Source organism: Dipodomys merriami, unplaced genomic scaffold, assembly GCF_024711535.1.
Source record: "Dipodomys merriami isolate MVZ:Mamm:240054 unplaced genomic scaffold, mDipMer1.0.p SCAF_2, whole genome shotgun sequence".
NCBI lineage: Eukaryota > Metazoa > Chordata > Mammalia > Rodentia > Heteromyidae > Dipodomys > Dipodomys merriami.
The window spans coordinates 66670736-66694528 of NW_027203381.1; the positions used below are offsets into that span (position 1 = coordinate 66670736).

Genomic DNA, 23793 nt, shown 5'->3' on the forward strand with positions numbered 1-23793 from the left:
AAGCATTTGGAACAAATTGTGCCATTTGAGGGAAGACAGAGATAGAAGAGAAGCATCAAGCTGTAATTGCCCTGCTAATTAATGGTTGATCATCTATCCTTTTATGATTCTTGACCCTACAAGGAAAATTTATTAGTACTTTTAGATTTTGCACAGTTGTGCTAAATGAGGCGTGTAATGCTCTAATTTAGTGCCTTGTTAGCATAAGCAGGGCCTTCCCTGCCGTTCCATTCCCCTCGGAGCGGTGGGCGATTCACCTTGCACAGACACAGATTATTGGGCTCTGGTGCACGAGAGCCCACAGCCAAGCCGAGGGCTTATCCCACCCACTCTGGGACCCTCAAATATTCCATCTGTCTTTCATTCTAAGGAGAACATTTAAATTTCCAAATCTGCAAGTCATTTCACACATCTCCGCCGTTCCCCGCCCCACCCCCAGTGCTATTTTTCAGAAGGCTCTCTTTCTTAACATTTAATCCCACCCCTCACAAAACCAAGATCTGAGCCCTAGAAGGGGGATTTCTGTTTGTTGAGATAACGGACAGTCAGCAACAAGGTTATATTTAATATAGGCATTTAGCCTGGATGTTTTTTTCTGGTGTAGATGCTAGATTGGTAAATGCCCAGGTTGGCTGCATAGATGCTTAGAGCCCTGCCAAGCATGCTTCCCGTCAATGTAATTTGGGGTCCTTGTTTGAAGAGAGGCAGTGAGCTGAGAAGTTTGTTGGGCAAGTAGCCACGCTTCTGCTCTGACTTTGCCGCCAACTCTCTTTGGGAATTGCAGCAAAGCACTTGCCCTTTAAGGACCTTGGTTTTCCCATCTGTTTTAAAGGATCTGTAAATCTTCATGCCTAAAGTCCCTTCCGGTCTTGACATCCCATCATTCAGCACGTTGGAATGCCAGAGCCAGGCTGAGTGGTGAGCTACAGTAGCCAGCGGCCATTAGAAACCTTTTGGTCACTCTATTTTTTTTTTTTTTGATACACATAACCTAAGTGCTCATTTTGGCAGCACATACACTAAAATTTGAACGATACAGAGAAGATTAGCATGGCCCCTGCGCAAGGATGACACGCAAATTCATGAAGCGTTCCATAGTTTATATAATTCTATTTCTCTATCAGAAAGAATGACATTGCCCCATTTGTTAGGAAATGGAAACACTTGGAAAAATTATATTAAGTGAAGTAAGCCAGGCCCAAAGAAACACAGGTCCCATGGTTTCTCTTATTTGCAATAACTAGTATATGTCTAGGACAAGTAGAAAAGGTCAAAAGCTATGTACATATGATCAGATAAGATGATGTTAAGTGAAATGAACCCCAAGATAGGGACACAAGGGGTTTCTTCTTTCTTGCTATTGTTTCTAACGTATTTATAAGTACCATGTGGTTCTTTTGTTTCTTTGTATGTTCCTCTCCCACAGTATAACCCCTGTTTTCACTGTATTTGGGGAGGGGAAGGGGAAAAATCAAAATGTTTAAATAGGGATACAGGTTGACCCATTGTAATAATGAGGTAATCAAAACACTATGTTGAAAAAACGAACTTTAGTTGGGGAGGCGTGAGGGAGGGAGTGTAGTAGTGGAGGTGGGAGGGAAGGGATAGTAGGGGAAAAACCAAGGAGGAGACAACAATGCTTGATAAGAAATGTTCTCATTACCTTGTTCATGTAACTGTATAACCCCTTTGTACAGTATTTTCACAATAAAAAAACTTATTTAAAAAAAGAAATATAACCTAAAAGTGAATTAGAAAACACACGAAATGAGGATATTTTGGAGACCATAGCAATTAGCAAAATAGAATACTGTAAATCTACACAACGGGATTCTATAAAATCATTAAAAAGCCCAGGACAGTGTTTTTTGTTTTTACTTGTTTTTTTTTTGTTTCTTTGGTTTTTGTTGTCGTTATTTTTTAATGCCTTCTTAGATAAGAGTTTTGTAAAAATATATTTAAAAATATGCCCAGTAAAAGCTCTGGGAAGAGCCACACCCAAATGGCCTTTAGATATCTTTTGAGTATAAGATTTTATTGAACCTTCATTTTCCTTCTTAATAGTTTTTTTTGTATTTTCAGTATTTACTTACTGTGAATCATATCACTCTTCTGATCAGTAGAAAATTACAGAAATTATGCAACAGAAATAACACATTGGTCCCAAATGAAGGTGTTCTTTCCATGTTTCATTATTCATACACATAAAATGACAACTATTAACAAGCTCAAAGGTTCAGGCAATATATGAAGGCTGAAGTTCTTAACAAGATGAATTATTGCCTGTGGCTCTTAAAAAAAAGCTTATGCATTACCAAAATAGTGTGACATATGCACAGCTGTGGGTGACTTCATTTTAATGATGAAGAGACAAAACATGGGAAGGTATCCACAGGATATACTCGGCTCCACTGTGTGTGTCCTGATTTTGGTTGTAGAGGATCAGGCTCCTAGAAGCTCAAAACATGATCTAGGCTAGACCCCCACCCCCTGTCCAGATAAGGAAGAAAGTTAATCACATCTAAGCTTTGATCACACAGCAAAGCCAAGACCAGGAGCTGTGTTTTGCTCTCCTGTGTGCTCTGAAGCTGAATGACACCGTCCCTTTCCTGGCTCCCAGGAAGGATGGAGCAGCGATGGAGATTTCTTACCTAGAGCTCTCCAGGTGTGAATTCAGGGTTCAGGTTACTCTCTTCTCAGTGGGGGTCCTAGGCTCTGGAATGTGACCTCCTAGGAGAGTCTCACCAGGCCTGCTGATCCTGTCTGAGGGGACTTGTGGGAGCTGGGCATCCTCTGAGCAGCTGCCTCAGGAACACAAGAGATTTATGTCATGTAATGGTCAAACTGTAATGGTCAAAATATTGGATTATATGATCATCATTTACAAGTTACTTGGAAATTCGATTGTACAAATATTCCCTGAGAAAATCCTCCCTGCTAGGAACCATGCTGGGTCTTTAGGTGAGGAGTGAGTGAGGAGGGGAAGGAAGGAGAAAGACAGGATGCTACAAACACTGTCTCCGAACCTAAGAGAAGGGGTTATCAGTGGGGACAAGGACTTGCAAACTGCAGCAGCCTAAAAGTTTGAGCTGAATGCTGGCATCTCTCAAAGGAGATTCTGTTGAATTTGGGGGCAGAAAAAAATCTCAAGAAGCTTTTGGGAAAAAGAAGGCAACTTTTGAGATATGTCTCTGCAACAAAGGGGAAAAATTAGAAAGAAAGAAAAAGATTTCAGCATTTATAGATAGAGAAAAGGAGAGTGTGAGGCGGAGACCTGACAATATGTGTATGTATGTATGTATGTATGTATGTATGTATGTGTGTATGTGTGTATGTAGAAATGGAAAGACTTGGAAAAGATTATATTAAGTGAAGTAAGGCAGGCCCAAAGAAACATAGGTCCCATGGTTTCCCTTATTTGCAATAACTAGTATAGCTCTAGGATAATCTTACCAGACAAGCAGAAAAGGTTAAAAGCTATGTGTAGCTGGGTGCCGGTGGCTCATGCTTGTAATCCTAGCTACTCAGGAGGCTGAGATCTGAGGATCATCTTTCAAAGCCAGTCCGTGCAGGAAACTCCGTGAGACTCTTATCTCCAATAAACCACTAGAAAACCGGAAGTGGTGCTATGGCTCAAGAGGTAAAGCGCTCACCTTGAGCTGAAGAGCACAGGGACAGTGCCCAGGCCCAGAGTTCAAGCCCCACAACTGACAAAAAAAAAAAAAAAACCAGCTATGTACATATGGCCATATAAGATGATGCTAAGAGGAACAAACCCCAAGGTAGGGTCACAAGAGGTTTTGTCTTTGTTGCTGTTATTTTTAATATACTATGTGATTTTTTCTTTGTTTTATATGTTCTTCCCCCATGGTATAAGCCCTGTTGTCACTGTATTTGATTCTGGTGCCCTGCATCTTGTATATACATTTTTTTTTTTCTAATTTGGGGAGGGAAAGGGAAATAAGAAAATGCTGAAACAAGGACACAGGTTAATCCACTGTGACAATGAGACGTACAAGACACTACATTGGAAACGAACTTTACGACTTGGTGGGGAGCATGGAAGAGTTGGGGAGGTGGGTAAGGAAGGAATGGTAGGGGAAAAACAAAGGAGGGGGTAACAATGCTCTATAGGAAATGTACTCATTACCTTACTTGTGTAACTGTAACCCCTCTGTACAGTATTTTTACAATAAAATACTATATAAAAAAGAAAAAGAGGGGCTGGGAAGGTGGCTCAGTGGTAGAGTGCTTGCTTTGCATACATGAGGCTCTGGGTTCAATTCCTCAGCACCACATAAGCAAAAAGAAAAAAGCCGGAAGTGGCGCTGTGGCTCAAGTGGTAGAGCACAAGCCTTGAGCTGAAGAGCTGAGAGACAGTGCCCAGGCCCAGAGTTCAGGCCCCACGACTGGACCCCCCCCCAAAAAAAAAAAAAGAAAAAGAAAAGATTTCAGGATTTATAGGTAGAGAAAAGGAGAACGCGAGGCAGAGACCTGACAATATGTTCAAATTCACTCAGAACCCCACAGAGGAACAAGATAGGAGCAAGGAAGAGCGGACATAATTGGAACTCAATCTCTGTGTGAAAACATAAGAGAGAGATAGCATGTTGGAGGCAGGTGAGGTCAGGTCATGTAGACCTTAAAGACACCCCCCACCAAAAACAAGAAAAGTTTGCATCTACCCTAAAGGTAAGGAAGAGGCACTGCTTCTAGGGTTTTGACACAAGTGATGTTTTAAGAGGGGAGAAGATGTGAGAGCGCCAGTCCACCATTTTAGAGAGAAAATAGGAAGACCCAAATCCTCATTCTGCTTCCTTTCTTCCTAGACTTGGTGGCTGCTCTCACAGCTTGCTGAGAGAAGTTTCTGAGCCAGAAGGTCCAGCACTGTGAATAGAAAGCTGGGAAAAGAATGCATTGTCATTGGTGGCCCCTCAGGAGCCAGATGGAGGGCTGATGTCCCCACCATCACCTTTCTTGGAGAAATTTTACATCCGTAGTAGAGCCCTGACCACAGGGGAGTTCTGAGTCTGGGGCTGCAAAGACATCTTTTCCAATTCGAGGAGGCCTTGGGAAAATAATAAATCTCTTAGGATTTATAGGTCAGGGAATTCCTTCAGGAGAGAAAGCTAAGGAGAGGTGGGGTAGGGCAGTGCAGGACAGTGGTGATATGGAATTCAGGTGGGGAAGGGTTTATCCCTGTAATGATAATCTATTAAGGTGCTCTCTCTCTCTCTCTCTCTCTCCCTTTCTCCCTCCCTCCACCTCCCCTCTCCTCTTTCCTTCATTGAACTCCAGCTCTTCCTATGCAATACAATAAGGATGAATGAAATGAATCTCAGGATCTTTGTCCACAGGGTATTTGATACCGTAAACCCAGCAGTACTCTCATGGAGGGTCCTGATGATGGTGCAGGCCTCATTTACCCCAAGTGAAAATTCAGTCCACTGAGTCTCAGTTCATCTGTGTCCAAGTGATTGTCTTTCTCCTCTGGAAACCTCACTTGGGCCTGACTACCTTCTTATTTACTCCCTATTTATTCTGGAGGAGCTAGGAATAATGGCAGAAGTAAGTATACTTCCCAATACTCTCCACAGAAAAATCCGTAAGCACACACACATGCATGTCCCCATACACATGCTCTCTCCTCCTTCTCTGTCTGCCATCTGCTAAACGGTGAATTTCCTTCATTGTTAGAGCTCTGAAACATGCCTGGTCCCCATCATTGGCAAATTCCCTATTAGCTTCCTTTCCAAGCTGGCGACAAGTGTGTGTCAGCAGATGGCGCCCGGAGCTCTCAGACCACAGGCCCAGAGCCTCAGTCTTGAACTTCTGGCCTCCCCCACTCCTACTTTTGGAATGGGATAATTTGGGAGTCATTATGGGAGGGCTGCCAAGGCTGTAAATTCACTATGTGAGCTTGGATGATTTTCCCCAGGCAGAGCATAGGAAGGAAAAGAAGAAGAAAGAAGAAAGGAACCTCCTGGGTGGATGGGATTGGGGGCCAGGACAGTTCTGGCTGTGGCAGCCAGAGAAAACCTCACCGTAAGGCTCCACCCTCAGGGTGTCTGAAGGAAGGATGGGTCACACCCTAGAAGGGGAAATGCTTTTACTAGTATGAAAACCCAGGAGAACCAGAGGATCCACAGGCACAAAATAAAGCCAAGAGCTTTCAATTCGCATATATCTCCTCCCCGCCTCCCCCTCACCCCCCATTCTGACATGCCCTTCAACCCCCGGCGTTAATATCACCTACTGTACAACACCACCTCTGGCTTCTGTCAGAATTAATCACTAGATTCCCTTTCTCAATATTTTACTCTGGAAGTTTCCCACAATGCAGAAGTCGAGAGTATAAGATAATCACTCTCATTGTATACATCACTGGCACCAACAACTACAAATAATCAATGTTTTGCCAAACTGTCATCCTTAACTTATTTTCTGGAATATTTTCTGGCAAAGCTCATACATCAAATCATCTCACCCCCAAATATCTAAGAAGACACTTTCTCCCTGAATCTGTTTAAACAACCTAGACAGCAGCATGCATTCTACCTAATAAGGACAGTTTCTTTTTGCCATAATGGCCTGATATTATCACTCTTAACATTTATAATCAGTCCTAAGTACCAGGTGGGGCCTTTCTCACACTTAGTTCCCTCTGGCTTCCATCACAGCTGGCCAGTGTGAGTGTTACTTGCACAAGTGTAAACCTCCCTGCCTCACTTGCCTCTGGTACAAGGATCAGATCCCATTTATCAGATCAGCACCAGCTCTAAAGTCCTGGAGAGTCAAAGCACAATAAGGACAATCACTCTAAGAAGGCACCTTTATGGCCATCACTAAATGATGGAAAGGAAAAAAAATAACCAGCTGGAAGTGTCGGGTCAAAGGAGAAAATCCCTTGTAGTATGGGGTCACAGGACTGTCCTTTCTCCTCCGGAGGTAGATAAGAGGCACACAGACAGATCACAGTCTCCAGAAGCAGCAGGGGCAGGGAATGCAAAAAATGTAGTGGTGCCAGCCAGAGAGAGGTCTGGAAATACCTTCTTAATTGAGCCTTTCAGGGAGCTGCACAGGCTGGGTGGAGGAAGGACTGGGACAGAGCGCAGAATGGATTGGGAGGGCCTGGAGGGCTGCGAGATGATGTCTGAGACCTACCCAGGTGCTGTGATCCTGCCTTTTTACCTCCTTGGTGGTGAACTTAGTCTATATCTGGGGCCCTTTTTCTTCTGGCAAAACACTTTCAACTATGCTGAGACAGACAGACAGACAGACAAAAGCAGATGCAAAGACAGATGCTGAGATGCCTTACTCTTGAACTGTCTGTCCTTAGAAACTCTTTCTTCATTGAAGCCTGAGTTTTTTTCCTCCACCCCTCCCACCCCACACCCCGCCCTGGCTTTGATCCTTGGGGGCCACTTTGAACAAACATGCTTGTTTTGACAGGAAATGTGTGGTGGAGATGAAGCTCAGGAACCTCTGCAGAGTGTAAATTAAGTACTGGATATCTTGCAAAAAAAAAAAAAGAAAAACATGGATAGTGTTGCTGAGCTGATGTAGTATCCACGCTGCCTTTTAGGCACGCTGAGAAGTCTCAAGCTTGCCTGGGACATACATTTCACGTGGTCAGTCATCTAGCTTGTCCTCTATGCCCCCTCAGACAACTGGATCAGGGTCCCGGTTCTTTAAGCCTTCTGTCTCCAGCTACATGCTAATGTCATCAATAGTTCCCAGCAGCCCATCCTTCTGGATGCCCTTGAGTTGGTCTGCAACTCTCTACAGTGAGATCCATGACAGTGATCTGAGCATGCCCATTGCTTGGATGTCTCACCTGCCAGCTAGCAACTGGTGTACCTCATCTTTCACTTGAAGAAAGAATGTGTACTTGGGTCCCCTAGACCCATATAGTTGGTCCTTGGAGGAGATCTGGGTAGCAGGAAGAGCCCAGTCTGAGGTCAGAGCACATCAGGACCAACATCCATGCTACTGAGTCAGGTTTTAAGAATGCTCGCTTTTTCCTGCAGCCTCCTCCCAGGCCTCCAAACCACTAACCCAAATACTTAAATAGGTTCCATTCTGCATTTAATTAAATTTCTTTTTTTGGTACTAGGATTTTGAACTCAAGACCTTGTACTTGCTAAACAAACACTCTACCTCACAGCCACAGACCAGTTTTCAATTCTTGTGTGTGCACGCGTGCGTGCTGGTCCTGGGGGCTGAATTCAGGACTTGGGCTTCTTTTTCTCAAGATTAGTGCTCTACCACTTGAGCCATTGATCCATGTCTGGCTTTTTTGTTAGTTAATTGGAGCTGAGAGTTGCATGAGTTTTCCTACCTGTGTTGGCTTCAAGCCATGATGTGTGACCCTCAGATCTCAGCCCTCTGAGTGGCTAAGATGACAGGCATGAGCCAGGGGTACCCAATTCATTTATTGCCTTAAGAGTAGATGACATAGTTTCAAGTTGTAAGTTAGAAAGGCGCCAGATTGCGAAGAAAGAGTTCTCCTTCCCATTACCCTGTCCTAGTGCTACAACTTCTGATATACTCAATCAGACCCTGAACACAGCCATGTGTTTCCCAAGTCCTTCTAATATTGGGGCTTGAACTCAGGGCCTAGGTACTGTCCCTTAACATTCTTTGCTCAAGACTGGCATTTTACCACTTGAGCCACAGTTCCACTGCTGGCTTTTTGGTGATTAATTAAAGACAAGAGTCTCATGGACTTTCCTGCCCAGGCTGGCTTTGAACTACAATCCTCAGAGCTCAGCCTCCAGAGTAGTTAGGATTATAGGTGTGAGCCACCAGTTTCTGGTTAGATCTATTCTTATTTATATTTTCCATGTATTTTTTTTCCCCAGAAAGTCAAGAGACTCTGTATGGCTCTTTGGGGCTGCAACCTCCATTTTATAAAGAAAGTAATCATCCAAGAAGAGCCATAATTTTCTTAAACTACCTCGCTGCCCATTGCAGCTACTCTGATTTTGTGCCTTGAAGGCATTAAAGCTAAGCTTCTGTGAAAAGAGAGACTTGGCTGAGTTCTCTTGATTGTAATTTCAATAAACACAGTCGTGCTGGGATGAAGCTATGGACTAAAACACCTCCTTCTACCTTGAACTGAAGATGGAACAAGCTCCAGAGTTGTTTTTAATTCCCTTCACCTTTCTCCCAGTCCCCCTGACTGCAAAGCAGTGATAATTCACCTTTTCTTAAGTGCTCTAAGGTATTAAATGCCTAACATTAAACAGCAAAAAATATATTTTAAAAAGTAGCAATTTGCAAAGTGCTAAAAATGACACTCTGTCTTGGCCTCAGTGTATTATGGCAAATGGAAAAGCCAGCCTCTGGGGGATAGGCTGCCAAGCTCTGGGAGTCTAGGGGCCTTCTATCATATGTATGCAAATCACCAAATTATACTGGAGACAAGATCTAAAACAGACACGTTTCAGAGCATTCATGATAAATGGTTCTTAATAAGTTGGGACTGATTATTTCTCTCCTTTGTACTCTCAAGGAAGTGGTCTCTGCTCTTAAGCACGCTTCATTCCTGGAAACCTCACCATGGCGGCACCGCTTAGGATCAGTCTAAGGGTCTCTCTTCAAACATGTTCAGTCTCCTGAGAGAAGCAAATGGATGAGTGAGTGATGGGAAGAAAGGGTAGGTATTTTTTTTTCAGACCAAGTCAAACAACAATGGCAAAAATTAGGGTCTACTTCAAACGATGCTCTGGGTAGAGACAGAGAATGAACTCTAGCATTATAATGGGAACATTAAATTATGTATGTGGCCCTAGGCTAGGGGATGGGGAATACTCACGGAGCCATCAAAAGAGCTGTAGTGTCACCAGATGTTGGTGGCTCATACCTATCATGATAGCTACTCAGGAGGCAGAGAGCTGAGGATCACAGTTTGAAGCTAGCTGAAAAGTCCCTGAGATTCTTATTTCTAATTAACCACCAAAGTGGAGGTCCGGCTTAAGTGTTAGATCGCTGGCCTTGAGCAGAAAAGCTAAGGGACAATGCCCAGGCCCAGAGTTCAAGCCCCAGTATTGGCACACCAAAAAATGAAAAGAAAAAAGAAACAGCTGTAGTATCTTGAAGAGGTTTAGTAAACGGGTCTCCACATTGAGCTCCCCATGCTGCCCTGAAATTTTCTCCTTTCACCTGGGTCTCTTTTTCTACACCACATAGCTTTATCTTGTGTAAAGAAGACCACACTGCCAATCTGTGTTTCAGTGTCCTGTACAAAGTGGCTTTGCAGCAGTCTAGGGAGAAGGGATAAAACACCAGGCAAGACAGGTAGGTCTTTTGAAGAAAAAGGAGGAGGAGGAGGAGGAGGAGGAGGAGGAGGAGGAGGAGGAGGAGGAGGAGGAGGAGGAGGAGGAGGAGGAGGAGGAGGAGGAGGAGGAAGAGGAAGAAGAGGAGGAAGAGGAAGAAGAGGAAGAAGGAGGAGGAGGAGGAGGAGGAGGAGGAGGAGGAGGAGAAGAAGAAGAAAGAGAAGAAGAAGAAGGAGAAGAAGGAGAAGAAGGAGAAGAAGGAGAAGGAGAAGAAGGAGAAGAAGGAGAAGAAGGAGAAGAAGGAGAAGAAGGAGAAGAAGAAGAAGAAAGAAGAAGAAGAAGAAGAAGAAGAAGAAGAAGAAGAAGAAGAAGAAGAAGAAGAAGAAGAAGAAGAAGAAGAAGAAGAAGAAGAAGAAGAAGAAGAAGAAGAAATATATCAGTAGCCACAAAATGGAGCAGAACCTGGACACTGACCTAGGAACAAGCCTCTTCTTCAAACTCTAAGGACCAGAACACCAGACCAGAGAGAGAAGCCAACTGAAGGCTTTGCTTTTTTGAGCTGTTTACTGGCTGTGGGTCCCAACTGAACAAATGAATGCCTTTTCAGGAGTGGGAGTATATTCAAATGTGGGCCAAGGGTCTATCCTTAGGGGACTAGTCTAAAGCCACTGGAGACTACTGGGAAGGGCTTCTCCTCTGATGCTAGGCCTGGCAGTGAGTGCTAGATGGGTGTGTTAGAAGTTGAGCTCAGGTCCTTGTAGGTGAGCTAGCAAGGTTCTCCCTAGGGAAAGTACCTGAGAGCCTGGCTCAGCAAAGTTTGCCCGGCATCACCTTCAGGAGACAGTGATCTGACAGATAATATCTCTTTCCACCAAATTGGAAGGAGTCTGCTTCTGTGTGAGTACATGAGGAGTTCTCTCAGGTCAGGTGAACACTCCCACGTGAGCAGCACACAGCAGGTCTTGTCTTCTTCCAGCGGGAAGCTGGTGTCTACAGGAGACAGAGACACTGCATACCAATCCATTGCCTCTCTCTCTCAACACATGCTGTTGATCCAATATCCACAACTTCTTCCTTCCTTCCTTCCTTCCTTCCTTCTTTCCTTCCTTCCTTCCTTCCTTCCTTCCTTCCTTCCTTCCTTCCTTCCTTCCTTCCTTCCTTCCTTCCTTTCCTTCCTTCCTTCCTTCTTTCTTTTTGTGGTAGTATTGAGGTTTGAACTCAAAGCTTTGACTTTATGCTGTGCTGCGTAAGCCACAAAATCAGCCTTTTACACTTCAGGTTATTAGTAGTTTTTAGACTGTCTTACAATTTAGTTTGGGCCCTTCCTGATCCACAGTTTTCTTACTTATGGCCTCTTAGCATCGCTGGGACCACAGACATGCACTACCACTGACGGATTGCCACGGGGTCTGACCAATTCTTTGCCTCTCTGCCTGTCCTCTGTTCATAATCCTCTCATTTCCACCTCCCAAGTAGCTGGGATTACAGGCATGAGCGTCCCTCCCTCCCTTTCTCCTTTCTCCCGCAGTAATAGACTACATCCTCAGCCATCCTTGCAGCAGGAGTGACTGATGAGATGTAAACAAATACCATGGGGTTGGGGGGGACGGTGTGTTATGATGCTGACTCAGTAGGTAGGGCATCACAGGAACCCTTGCCCTTCCAGTTTTTTCTCTCTGGAAATGATAGGACACAAGTGGTGACATTGGCCTAGGAGGGGATAGAGCCAATGGGAAAGTCATGCGCTAGGAAGACCTGATTCTGTGGAGCACAGATTATCTACAAATACCTCGTTAGATCAGCAGCTATGCCCTCAATCTGGCACAGTCACTCCAACTAGGACTTCATGGTGACCCCTCCTATTGTGACTACTGCTGACCAAACAGAATTCCCCGATGACACCAGCTGACTTGGGGGAAAAATGAACTACCTGGAAATGTGTTTGCATTGGATGCTGTTGGGGTTAGGGGATAAGGAGGCTGGGAAGGGGGCAGTAAGAGCAAGATGTCAAACAAGAAGTCATCCATAGCAGATTCTTGGTAACTCAGGTCATACTGCGAATTCACCATAGGCACTTTGTAAGGGGGCCTACCCTTAACCTGCTGGGACAACTTCTTGAGTATTATTGTTGTTGTTGCCTGCCAGTCCTGGGGCTTGAACTCAGCTCCATAGGTACTCTCCCTGAGCTTCTTTTGCTCAAGGCTAGCACCCTACCACGTGAACCACAGTGTCACTTCCAGCTTTTTCTGAGCAGTTTATTGGAGATTAGCGTCTCATGAACTTTACTGCCCTGGCTGACTTTGAACCTCGATCTTCACGTCTCAGACTCCTGAGTAGCTAGGATTACAGGCATGAGCCACCGGCACCTGGCTTGGATGTTTTTTTTCGGCTGAGCCTTAAGACCTTAAGCTTAAAAGGAAGAAAAGTCTGTCTTAAATTTGTGGTCAGTTTGAGCCGCCTGCCTCAGCAGTAGGAGATGCTCTGAAGTATGAGGGAGAAGGTGGCTTCTTGGGCAGCTCCCTTTGCAGAGTGGCTGCCCTTGGGCCCATAGGGGGCACTAAGGAACCATGAGATCTTGTCACCACTCTGGCAGAGACCAGTGCATGAACCTCTAGCTACCCCTAGCCAAAGGAAGGGGAAAAAATGGGGCTGGGCAAGGATGAGGGCTAGGTTATAATGGGTAGGAATGAAATCTTCTCCCTTTCCCATCCTGCTTAATAATCTAAAATGAACAGCATCTGATGTGAAGTTTCAGAAGACAAATCCTTGTCATCCCTCTACTCCCACCACAAGAGTAGGACATTTTGATCCCTGGGTCTTAGACAAGGAAGAGGCCTTGGAGACTATCCATTCTTCCCCTTCTCCCTCCCCTCCCCCACCTCCTCCTTGAGCAGAGGAGGAAACTGGAGGCCTAAGAAGGAAAGCGATGATAGGTCCAATAGCCATAGGCAGGGTCTTAGCAGCAGCTCTGCAACAAGAATCCAACCTTGTAACTCAGAGGCTAGTATTCTTACTGCCACACCCACAGCCTTGGCCACATTTGTTTGCTTTTCCAGCCCCTGAGGGACTCTGGTAAGGCTGGGGGTCTGATGTGAACTGGAATCTGTTCAATTTCACCTCTCATTACTCCTGCCAGCTCACCAGCTCTGGCTGACTGGAGGCAATTAGAACCAGACATCCCAAAAGGGCATTCCAGGGAGATCTCTTAAAATTCCACAGCAGCTGGGGACTTGCCTTTTCCTGTAGGGATCATTAAGTGTGTAAATAGCTAGATGTGTAAGACACGGGGTTAGGAGGGGATGCTTGCACATATATACTGTCTCTCTGTCTCTGTCTGTCTCTATCTGTCTCTGTCTCTGTCTCTCTGTCTCTGTCTGTCTCTGTCTCTCTCTCTCTTTCTCTTTCTCTCTCTGAATATACATTTACACCCCCCCCCCCCCGATAGAAAAACAGAGACATTCAGTAACAGTTTCTCTCCTCCCTACCTTCCAGAGAGAAGTTAGGAATTTCTAGGTTACCCCTGGGAACCCCTAATTGCTGGCTTCCAGGGAAGAGCACCATATTGATATTGGGCAGTGGGCAGCATGTGGTAGGAAATGGAGGGCAGGGCATTGCACCCCCTGTGGATGGCTGCCCTTCACCCTCTCCATTGGATACTGGGGGAAGACCAATAGATTTTTGATAGTCAACTTAGCTAATAAGAAATCACAGGACTTGAGCTGAAAGGTTATCTGTAGATAGAAGAAGCTACAAAAGACAAAATGGTTGAGCAAGAAACTCCAGCCTGAGATGGCAGATTGACTAAGGTGATTTAAAAAAACCCAGCAACAGTGATAGTGGCCATTAAGGACAGACCCTAGGTTGTGAGATACAGGAATCCCTTCTGCTTGTGGGGAATTTCAGTTCTCAGTTGTCACCAGGAAACTTTGCTTTGGCCAACAGTGTGAGGCTCTGTAAGTAAACCTAGAAGCCCTTTCATCAGAAGTTGCTGAGAAATAGCCAACAACATGGGGAAGGTAGTTGGAAAAACCTGGATACCTCTTTATCTGGAGGGAGCATCTTTCTAAAGGACTTACAGGGACAGAAGGATCTTGCCTTCTGGTGTGTCTACACAACCCTGAGCTTGGGGTAGATACCACATTTTCCGTTCTAAGTCTAGGATGCTTCTAATATCATCACACTACCTCTTCCCTTTGAGATTGAATATTTGTTTGCCTATCCCCCATAAATAGGAGTAAAACAATTTTTTAAAAAATCGAGTCAGCTCATGGTTACCATTGTTTTTAAATTGTTTGCTGGTTTGGGGGCTCAAACTCAGGGCTTGAGCACTGTTCCTGAGCTCAAAGGCTCAAGACTCACCCCTCCTCCCCAGCTTTCTCTGTGATTAATTGGAAAGAAGAGTCTCATAGACTTTTCTGCTCAGGCTGGCTTCAAACTGTAACCTTCAGATCTCAGGCTCCTGAGTGGCTAGGATTATAAGGGTGAATACCCAGCACCCAGCTATAATGACTTTGATTGGATATGCCCAATATGACTAACGAATTTAAAAATAATATGACTTAGGCTTTGTGGTTCATGGGTGATAAAATAGCAGTCCGTGTATTATGTCATTTCATGTTACCAATCTACTTTCCATCTCTCTGCTTCCTGTGTCTGGAGTTCTCCGCTGGCTGACATTCCATAGATCTCCCTGTCATCCAGATGCAGTCAACTTTTTACCAAATCAACACTCACGGAGACGAATGAATTCAGCAGGCTGCTGACATTTGTATTGGAAAAAGGGATATGTTCATTTTCTCACTAAACACAAAAACTTGCTGGTGTGGTGATCTGTGCAGGGTGGGGAAGAGGAGTGGAAGAAGAGAAGGACAGAGAATTTGGTCTTGAGGACTGAACATTTTGGTAAAGGGAAACAGCATTTGCCTGCAATTAGCTGTGACACACAGAATAAGCCCTATAAAAGAAGAAAAAGTTTGGGAAAGAGGGGGCAAAATACTTGTGTTGAGAGTAGGTAGGAATCAGGGAAAAGTTCCTAAGGTAATTGAAATTGGGCCTAGAGCTGAGAATCTCAGGGCAAGTGATAGAACTCTCATCTAGTCAGTATGAAGCTCTGGACTTAGCCCAGAGTACTGAAGAAACAAATAGAAAGGAAGGGAAGGAAGGAGGGAGGGAAGAAAGGGAGAAAGGAGAAGGAAGGCAGGGAGGAAGAGAAAGAGGGAGGGAGGTTATAGAAAGATGTGTGGGTTTCTGTAGAGATCGAGGAGGGGCAGGGGCTGGGGCAGAATGTTCTGGGTTGAGATTAAAAGCAGGAAGGAAAGGAGTGGTTTGTTAGATAACTGTGGGAAGGTCAAGTTGGCAGATTGGCTAATTACACTGGTCAAGTGGAATCAGATCTGGCTTGGGTAGCCACAGGTGCCACGTAGAGGAGTTTGAGTGTTAGGCATGGAAAACCAACCCTGACTTTCTGAGTGGATAATCATGTGGGCATAACTGTCCTTGAGGAAGGTGAGAAGCATCTGGATGTGCACTTAGATGCACAGGTGACCTTGAAGTATATAACCATATCCACCCACCTGGCATCTCTGCTTTCTATTACATAGGACTGCTGTAGGTACATCCCTCCTACTCTTTCAGTAGGATGACCCTCTGCAGAGCGGAATTCAAACCATGTGCCCTGCTGAAGAGAGTTCTGTTTTTCCTTTCCATAAAACCAGAGAAGTTTATTCTGATTGGTCAGCGGTTTGGTTCACAAGCACATGAGATTGACTAGTTTGAAAGGTATTAAAAGTTTATCGAGCGATCAGCCACCACCTGGCCAAAACTTGTCAGAAAAATAATTCTTACTCAGCTGGTGCGCCTAGAAAAACAATTCTAATAACAGGAGGTGGCTTAACTAAAACAGCTTTTTGCATGATGGCAGCTACCCTTAAAATGGTGGTGTTTATGTCAAGCCACCACTGTGACAGAACAGATTCTAACTCCTACATCTAGGAGTGAACTTACATTAAAGTGTGTAAAGAAAAATGCTCTGTGAAGCTATGCCTGACTGCATCTTTACCAATTTGGGTTCAGTTTCCAAGCTGGGTCCTGTTAGCACATTGTGCTATACCACAGACTGACAGGCAACAATAACAAAACAATATACACATATGACATGAAACTGTTCTTGAGACAAGTTGTGACATTGCTTTCCAAGAGGATTTGTGCCAGGTTCTATTTACTCTATCAGATTAAAAGAGACTGCCCATTTCAATTTTTATTTTCTATGTTAAGTTCACTAAAGGGATTAAAAACCCACAAGAAGTACTCAGTTGGATAAGGGAAATGGTAAGTTTTATCTTGCTTTAGTTGGCACTTTCTGATTAAAAATGGATACTTATTTTCAGAATATTGTATTTATTTATGGACTGATGAGCATATGTTTATTTTTTGAGCTGTTTTTTAAAAAAATTGTTTTTGAGGCTGGGATCAAATCTAAGACCCGGTACAAAGTAAGAGTTCTACCACTGAGCGATATCTCTACTCCTCTTCCTGATGATTTGCACTCTCTTTAAAAATTAATGCTGTTAAAACTTTGTCTAGTGCACAGCAAATGTTTTTGCCATTCAGCAAGAGTTGGGGAAATCTATTCATTTAAATAAAATCACAAGAGAATGGAATGACAGATTTTCCTTTTCCATGGGTTTGCTATGTAGACACTTTACCACCTTATGCACCACAAGCACTAATTTACTCTTATTTTGGTTATTTGGTGTACATATACATTCACATATGTGGATATATTCACACGCATTCATATTTCATAGATTCATATTTATATTCAGTCATATTCATATATTCATCTTTATTAAGTATGAACTTCAAGATAATTTGAGGCCCACAGTCAAAATATAAATTTTTATATTTTGAGTTTTTTTTCTGTTTTTGTGCCAGTCCTGGGCTTGAACTAAGGACTCGGGCACTATCTCTGCACAAGGCTAGTGCTCTACCACTTGAATTTCCTGCTCAGACTGGCTTCGAAATACAATCTTCAGAACTCAGCTTCCTGAGTAGTTTGGATTATGGCTGTGAGCCACCAGCACTTGGCTTGCTTTGAAAAAATATAGCATTCTTATAACATAAATTTAACAAATGATAATATACTATTAAATCTTGATGTTTACTTGAACAAGTAAAATGTTTAGAATTGAGCACATTTACAGCCTGAAGTGAGTTCAGAATGCCATCTCCTTCCTGCAGTCATGTATTTTTAATCAGAAATGTAAGACATGAGGTGCAGCAATGACCTGACTGGTAGAGTTCAGCAGTTGCCGTATTTGACTCTAACATGAGTACCTTCAGCTTTGGATTTGCTGAGGGCTCACTAGCTATGATTGGCTGAGACTAGATTTCTTGGTTACGGGCTATACTCTTAGGTTAGGTTAAATAATATACTTACATATAATTCTTTGCAATTCACTAATAGGGGCTACTTTGGACCAGATTTTATTACCCAAGTGTGGAGGCTGACTTACACCCAACTAAACATGGAAAATGCATTAAAATTCAGTATACAGCTGAATGAATTTTAAGAAACATATTCTGCACTGTCTATAACTCAGTGGTAAAGGGCTTGCCTAGCATGTCTGAGGCCCTGGGACCATGGGAGAAAGTGGTAATCTTCTTCTGTTTGATTCTATCCAGTTATGCAGAGCTCCCTCATCCTCTTGTGGGCAAAGTCCTCCCTGTGATTCAGTTTTTCCCTATGTGAAGCCTGTGAGATGTTAACTATACTGCTCGTATCTTACGTCTTTATTCTTTGACTATACCACCAAGCATTTATACTCTACAATTTCCCGGCTAGCACTGGGGACTGGGCCCAGGCTCTTTTCAAGCACTCTACATTTGAACCATGCCAATGGCACTTTCATTTTTCACTTTTGGATTGATTCAGTTCCCTAACTTTGCAAATGCTAGATTGCATCCACCACTGCATGTAGCCATTATTTTTTAAAAAATCTTCTTTTCCGCTGTATTATTTTAGATGCCACCAACCTCCATCATGGTATTTTCTTCAATACTTTATTATCACATTTTCAGGTGCCAAATGTTGACCTATGGCCCAACTCTGATCCAAAACCAGTCAAAGGTTGTATTGGAACCTGATTGTGATCATTTGTTTATGAATAGGCTATGGCTTCCTTCTTGGCATAGTGATAGAAATGAATTGTAGTAACAGACACCCAAAGACACCCTCGAGGCTGAATTATTTCCTGGGTGGCCTTTTAATTAGATGTTTCCAGATCATTGCTTCCTCTCTTTAAGCCCTCCAAGGCCTGGCTTGTGAACCCTTTGAATTAGACTGGAAGGTCCACCCAGGCTTAAGTGATTATTTTGCCAGGCAAATACCTGTCTGCCTAGGGTTCCTGCTCTAGTAGGGGAGAGGTAGGAAATAGGAAATCAATTAGGAAACAATTTAGGAAACTGTAAAGTTGGATGAACAAGGAGGGGTGAAAAGGAGTAGGAGAGTGGCACACAGATTGGAATGAGATGTTTCCGGGTGTTTGTGCAGACTGGCTGCTCTGACTTCTGCCTTGACTTCCCTTCCATCTCCAAATGGACCCTTGGAGTGGAACTGCACTGTCTTTACACCTGCTACCATCTCCCTGGCCAGAACCAGTCACCACACTTGTAAGTCCTCAGGGAAATAGCCTCCTGAACTTCGTCTTGGGGTGGATGTGGCTGGAGGTGGGACCAGGCCCACATAGCCAGTGGTGATGAAGGCCTGGGAGGGATAGTGAATGGAAATGGTGGAGGGGGGCTGTGGGCTTAGCCAGGCATAACTGTGTAGAGAGGAGTTACCATATAATTTATAACAATTCTAGTATTTCCATTAAAAATTTAAAACAATTCATGTTTTGATACTACTAAAGGACCTGGTGGTCCTTTAACTTAGAGACTCAAATAGATTGCTTTAATGACCCATGATCTACAGGATTTAAGATGATAGATACCAACACTACCCAATGGGCCTATCCTATGCCAACAGAAAAATGTCATGTTAAGGAAATCACAACACTAGTCAAGTTCCTTAGCCTTGTCTCCATATCTCCTTCAAGAGAGGATCCAATCCCAATGTTACATTCAATGATGTACAGTAGGTCCATAAATGCAGGTTGGGCCCAAAATGTATCCCTTAACAAAAAGTCACCAATAAGTCCATCGTATACTCAAGCCCTTTACTGACAACACTGCCATTGTTGAAGCTCTGTCCTACTTCAATACAAATCCCCAGACACAAATCCTCTGTTCGTGCCCTAACCACATGCTAATGGGACATATGAGAAGTGGTCTATAATCCTCAAAAAAAAAAAAACCCTCCAAAACAAAGCAAAAAACAAACCTTTTGAGACAGCTGCTCATTCAAACACACTAGACTTGGGCATTATCTAGACCTTTACTAGTCCTTCTCCTGCTTCCTCAATCTGCTCTGTTTCATAGCTTTCTGTCTTTGAATTGCTCCTTGACCCTACCAATGCATTGGTCCTTCCCTTACCCATAGATTCATGACACAGTCAATGACACTCTGTCTACCTGGGTCCTGAGCTACTTCTTGACCAAACCTGCATCCTTGAATCACACCAATGCTCCTTCTCCAAGTGACCATCTCTGCCCATTATTAAAGGTCATGGCTCTAAAACTCCTCCCTACATCTCATCCTGTGATCCCTTCGCCAGAAACCATGCTTGGTCAGTCCCTTGACTCCAGATTCTGGATCCCCGGCCTGAGCCTCTTGTGAGCTCCCCTTACCTGGGTCCCTGGGGGGCATCCTTTCCCATCAAGGCTTTGATGTGGCTGTTGCCCCCTGCCTGTCCCTACTGCCCCCCTCAGCCCTTGAACAGTCTTGCTGCCTACTGGTCCTAGTATTCTCCCAGCTCAAGGCAATCCATGCACCAAACACCTTGTCTAGAGCTCAGCGCCCCGCCCCACCAGAATGCCTTGGGTATGATCCCCGGCTTGGCTCCTTACATGAGCCTTGTCCCAGGCAGCCCCAAGCCCTTTCTGCACCCTATCCCTGTGGCTTTGCTGGTGGCCTCTGGCCAAGGCTCTTTCCTTCCCTCTTTATCTCTGACCTCTACAGCTGATCTCTTTTTCAGAATTTCTGGCCTTTATCCTGGCTCTTGTGCCCTGGCCCTTGTCCTGTCATTCAAGTCCTAGTACTGCCCTCCCCATAGGCTGGCTGGTTTTTCTCATGCTGGCTTCTGCCCAGACCCCATGGTGCACTCCTGTCGCTGGTCCTCTTGGTCAAAAGCGTGGCCCCTTAGCCTAAAAGTGGGACTCCTAGCCTGGGCCTCTCTTCAGAAGCTTTCCTCTGGCCTCTAATCAGGGCCAGCGGACTTGCTCATTGATTTGTATCTGGATAGGTCATCCAGAGGCAAATAGTAGCTCTTTTTCTACTGATAGGATTGGAAGAAATTTGAAAATTCACAGCCCTAGTAAATATTGGCTATTCAATCCAGATGTGTTAAACTTTTTTTTTTTTGGTATAGGTTCTGGAGCCTTATTGTCTTAGCCAGATATTGTATAAAGAAAATTTTGTAGCAATATTTACTTCATTAAAAAATTCTTCATTTTCTGGGAGCTGGGAAGGTGGCTCAGTGGTAGAGCACTTGCCTTGCATGCCTGAGGCCCTGGGTTCAATTCCTCAGCACCACATGAGCAAAAAGAAAAAAGCTGGAAGTGGCGCTGTGGCTCAAGTGGTAGAATGCTAGCCTTGAGCTGAAGAGCTGAAGGACAGCGCCCAGGCCCAGAGTTCAGGCCCCATGACCGGACCCCCCCCAAAAATTCTTCATTTTCCATTGTTGTTAATATTTAATAGTGGTTCAAAGACATTCCAATTCCAAGTACAATGCTTGTAGATCAATATCATTCTTTTATTTTCTTCTTTATTTAATCTATTTCTTCTGTACAGGAACTTCTGAATTTTTAGGGGTCAATCAGAAGGGTGCTTCTGACCTGCTTCTAAAATTCCAAACATCTTCCAAGAAACATGTGTTCTCATACTGATTTGGCTAGAATTGAAAGCCCCAAAAGCCTTTGTAGGTAACCGGAACAAGGCCCATGGCACACAGGTTTGGTATGGCTTTGTATGCAGGCTCCTGGATATCATATCATGACCCATTTCCCCTTGAATTTTTGTACATGAACAGTGCACTGATTGGAGCCCATACCTGTTGCTGGAATGGGTCCCTATTATAGAAGCACTGAAGGATGTATCGAGAACTCAGCATGGAGCCTCTGATTATTTCTGAAGTCTTAAATTTTCCACTGGCTGTCCCTTGACCTCGCAGTCACACAGCTGTCTTCTTTATACAACTTATTAACCAGTGCACAACCCACCCCAGTGGGTTCCTCCCTTTAGGACTCCTCTGATCTAGGAACCATTATGTTTATATTTTTCTTCAATAAATTATCTACATTTCCTCTTTCTCCCTGTCCCTGGATTCATTCTTTTTAGCCCACAGAGGCAAATGATCTGATTTAGGTATTGCTGTTTTTTGGTTTTAGGATCATATCAACGAGTCATGTTAATCAATGCCTCTCGCATAAGTTTTCATGAATAAAAAAGGAGACGAGAAATAGGAGCTATATAGTAAGTTCTTTGTCAAAGTTCTTTCAAACATAGTAGTGTGATTAAGGATATCATCTCAAAAATTGAAAATGTAGTTAAAAACATTGGCAGGGCTGGGAAAGTGGCTCAGTGGTAGAGTGCTTGCCTTGCATGCATGAGGCCCTGGGTTCAATTCCTCAGCACCACATAAAGAGAAAAAGCTGGAAATGGCTCAAGTGGTAGAGTGCTAGCCTTGAGCTGAAGAGATGAGGAACAGTACCCAGGCCAAGAGTTCAGATCCCATGACAGCAAAAAAAAAAAAAAAAGGTGGGGGGCAAACCAGCATTTCAGTGTAATGTTCTCATTTTTCAGTGGAAGACACAGAGGCCATCTGTTTACAATCACAGAGCTGGCTGGTGACAGGACCCAGAACCCAGGTGTTCAAGCCCTCTTACCTGCTGACTGTATTCTGTCTGAGCATGAGTTTGAATCTATTAAACTGGACTGAGGTTATTGGAGGGGGGCGGGGAGATTATCTTATACAGTGACTGCCTGAGTGTCAATGGCAGAGGGGATGGGGCTCAGGCTTCTCCTCATCTGAGTGTAGTCACCTGATGTACTGTGTTTGATGGAATTTCCCAAGGCTCGGAGAAGACTGACAGGCAAGAACTCTCTGGAAGATTGATGGAGGAGAGAAACATCCTCTCTTTATCTTCAAAGCAAATGTTCAGGAAGGGAGTTAGAAATTCTTCCCAGCCCACAAGCCAAAGTAAAACAGAGATAACATATCAGACTTGCATCTCAGCTGTGAGATCAAGAGACTCCTTAGAGGTGGCTCCGGAGATTATTTGTCAATACCTAAAACGTATCTACTATTTGAAAAGGAGGGACATAAGTAAATCTATTTTTCTCCAAATAGAGGGAATTATGTGTAATTATCCAATGCTGTGACTTATTAAAGAAAGATGCTTAGAGCCCAGTGCTGGTAGCTCACAACTATAATCCTAGCTACTTAGGAAGCTGAAATCTGAGGATACAAGTTCAAAGCCATCCAAGGCAGGAGAGTTTATAATATTCTTACATCCAATTAACTGCCAGAAAATGTGAGGTAGTGCTGTGGCTTACCATGGTAGAGCACTTGCCTTGAGCAAAAGAGCTCAGGGACAGGACTGGGAAGGTGGCTCAGTGGTAGAGTGCTTGCCTTGCATGCCTGAAGCCCTGGGTTCGATTCCTCAGCATAAGAAAAAAGAAAAAAGCCGGAAGTGGCGCTGTGGCTCAACTGGTAGAGCGCTAGCCTTGAGCTGAAGAGTTGAGGGACAGTGCCCAGGCCCAGAGTTCAGGCCCCACAACTGGAGCCCCCTACCCCCAAAAAAAGAGCTCAGGGACAGGGCCCAGGCCCTGAGTTCAAGCCCTACAACCAACAAAAATGAAGGAAGGAAAGAAGGAAGGAAGGAAGGAGGAAGGAAAGATGTTTAGTTAAGATATCTCCTCCAAATTTATCAATAAACAACAGTACACACTTTAACTTTGCATTCAGGTACAAGAACTGGGAAAAATGGAAGAAAATGAATTTGCAATAGCGAAGTGGACATGTATTTACATTTAGGAAGATTAGGGATGTTTCATTCATCTATATCTAATGCATAAATGGTAGTTATTATACATATATATTACCTTTTGGGTTTTCTGGAGGAGCTTTGATAATTCCACAAAATATCAAGTTTACATCTTTCTAGATAATCTATCTTACATAGATTTGCTTTCCTCCAATGAAGTTCACATACTCTGATTCCTGCTGGATTAGCATTATGGTTACATGGTACTTTTTGCCTTCTTTTGTTTTTCTGTGAGGGCACCTCACTATGTAGCTCAAGCTGGTACATAGCCCAGTCTGGACTGGAACTTGAGATTCTCCTGTCTCAG

General features: G+C 43.9%; 1 non-coding gene across 1 annotated transcript; it reads left to right on the forward strand.

Annotated features, from left to right (window-relative positions):
* The first annotated feature begins 995 nt into the window (after positions 1–995).
* Positions 996–1102, forward strand: LOC138832741 (U6 spliceosomal RNA). The gene has a single exon (XR_011373671.1). It is a non-coding gene; the product is annotated as a U6 spliceosomal RNA (small nuclear RNA).
* Positions 1103–23793: the final 22691 nt, after the last annotated feature.